Genomic DNA, 2,564 nt, shown 5'->3' on the forward strand with positions numbered 1-2,564 from the left:
TCCAAATGACTTGATTTTTGGTATGATGACCATGTGAGTAATGTTGTTTATCCATGATTTTTCTTGGGATTTATTGAATTGTTTTTGAGTTGATGAGGATTGATTCATTCTGTTTGCTTCAATGAGCTTTGAACTTGCATGCTTTGCCTTATATGCCTTGTGAAATGAAATTGGTTGATGATATGAACATGAGACCTTTTGGACATTGTTCTTAATTGATTGAGCTTGATTCTTGTCAATTGTCATGTTCTGTTTTGAATTATTTCTCCCTCTTTGACTCTAGGCCTTGTCCTAGTGGTTGGTGCTTATGTTTGAGTTGTGTTTTCAGGACAAGAAGCATATGGCCTTGAAGAGTTTGATTCATTTGCTCATTTGGATTGATATTTGGTTGATGTTGATTAACATCAAGTTGTTTTGTAGGTGGATTAGCTCCTTTGAGTTGAGCTTGTGCTTTGCTTGATGCATTGCTTGTGTACAGTTGATTGTCTGTTGTCTGTTGACTTTCTTTTATTGAGTTGTGTACTGATTATGTTGGATTGTTTTCAGGTACCTTAGTTGCTATAGTTCATTGTGAACTTGCTTTTGCTTTGCTTGATAGCTTGAGCATTGAGGTATAATGTTTCTAACTTCATGTAGTCTGGAAGACCTGGCCTGTTATTTGGTCAGGCATCTGTCTGAAGTCCTCCTTAAGAGGCAATGCTTGTGTTTGTTTATGTTTGTGCCAAGCAGGATAAGACCTTTGATAAGGCAATTGGCAGACAAAAGAGATGTGTAGTCCATCTCCTGCTATTCAGTTGAGTCATCCCTTTGCTCACACAACTGGTGTTGATGCATTGTGGATATTAACCCAAGATCTCAGTTGAGTCAGTCATAAGTGTAGAAGGGTTCCAACTTTCTGACCCCCACACTTTCATCTGTCTAAAGCTCTCCCAGGCCAAGGATAAGAGCTGTGAGGCACACCCCTCACTTCCCATTTCATCTGCTTCACCCTGACTCTCAATGTTAGGGTTAAGAGCTAACATCACCCGATTACAGTTGGCTTGTGTTTCACAGCCTAACCCTTGTGTGAGCCCACTTTGTGTGTATATAGTGTGTGCTATTTGTGATTGTTTGTTTTGCCTGTGTTGTATAGGATAGCTTGCTCCCTGTGCAAGTTAGATAGCAACCTTAACTTAGGGAGGATATGCATGATAACATCTAGGCTCGAGTCGTAGTCTCCCTAGTTGTGTCTCCCTTTGTATCTGGTTAGGCTAGTCCTTTGTCCCTGCGTAGGGGAACTACGTCGCCCTGATCCTCATACCAGATGAGGTACGTAGGCAGGAGATGAGCAGATCTCTCCGGGCGCCCTTTTGTTTTGTTTGTGTGAGTTGTTTCTCCTTTTTTGGTTGGAGTCTGATGTAAGTCCAGGGATTGGCATTCGGTTTCCAGTTTCTTTGTTGGAGTTTGACGTAAGCCCAGTGATTGGCAGTCGGTTTCCTGCGTGTGTGTTTGTTGGTTCGGAGTCTGATGTAAGTCCAGCGATTGGCATTCGGTTTCCATGTTTGCCTGTTTTTGTGTGGAGTCTGACATAAGTCCAACGATTGGCAGTCGGTTTCCTGTTTGTGTTTTGTTTAGCATGCGTTAGCCGAGCTACGAGTGCTCTGATTCTTCTTTAGTCCGAGAAGATACGTATGCATAGGATGCGACATCCTAGCGAGCACGTTTCCCCCTGTCCCGAACTACGTCGACTCTGATGTTTGTGCCTGACAGACTACGTAGGCCCAGGATGCGATATCCTGCCGAGTTAGTTTCTTATGTTTTCTTGTGTCTCTTTCAGCCAGTGTGTTTGTTTGTGAGCAGTGTTTTAGCAACCATATTCCTTCCTTTTGTGCGTGGATCCCGTCGAGTATGACGGATGCGTAGGGGTGCTAATACCTTCCCTTCGCATAACCGACTCCCGATCCCATTCTCTTTGGTCGCGAGACCATATCTTTTCCAGGTTTACTTCGAGTGTTTCCTTTCCCTCTTTTGGGATAAATAACGCACGGTGGCGGCTCTGTTGTTTTCGTTTCCCGCCGGTTTTTTGCGTAATGCGACATCCACCACCAAAAGACCTACAACATAATCAACATTAGTTAAACAAAGCAAATTGTGTCTCAAGCAAGGAGATCACATCATCCATTGGAACTAATTGCTTGAACCTGAAAGGCAAAGCTCAAATTGTGAGTACAAACCCCTATGGCAAAGCCTAGGGTCAAAGGCAAAGCAAAAAGTCAAAACAACAACCAATATTCAATATGAAGCTCATCTAAACAAGTGAGAACATGTCCTAACGAGGACCAAGTCTAAAGCATCAAGCAAAGTCATTACATGAGCAAGATATGGCAAAGGCAATTACAAAGCACACAATTGGACATCAAGAATCAAAATTCCATATTAAAACAGAAACGAATCAAACACTCATGAAATTTTTATGTGCACACAACATGTCCAACACAATCATCATGCCAAAAATTGGAAACAGAAAAGCTCAATTGGCCTAGAAATAAAATGCACAAGTATGACATCAAATTGTGTGACACACA

Source organism: Lathyrus oleraceus, chromosome 3, assembly GCF_024323335.1.
Source record: "Lathyrus oleraceus cultivar Zhongwan6 chromosome 3, CAAS_Psat_ZW6_1.0, whole genome shotgun sequence".
Lineage (NCBI taxonomy): Eukaryota > Viridiplantae > Streptophyta > Magnoliopsida > Fabales > Fabaceae > Lathyrus > Lathyrus oleraceus.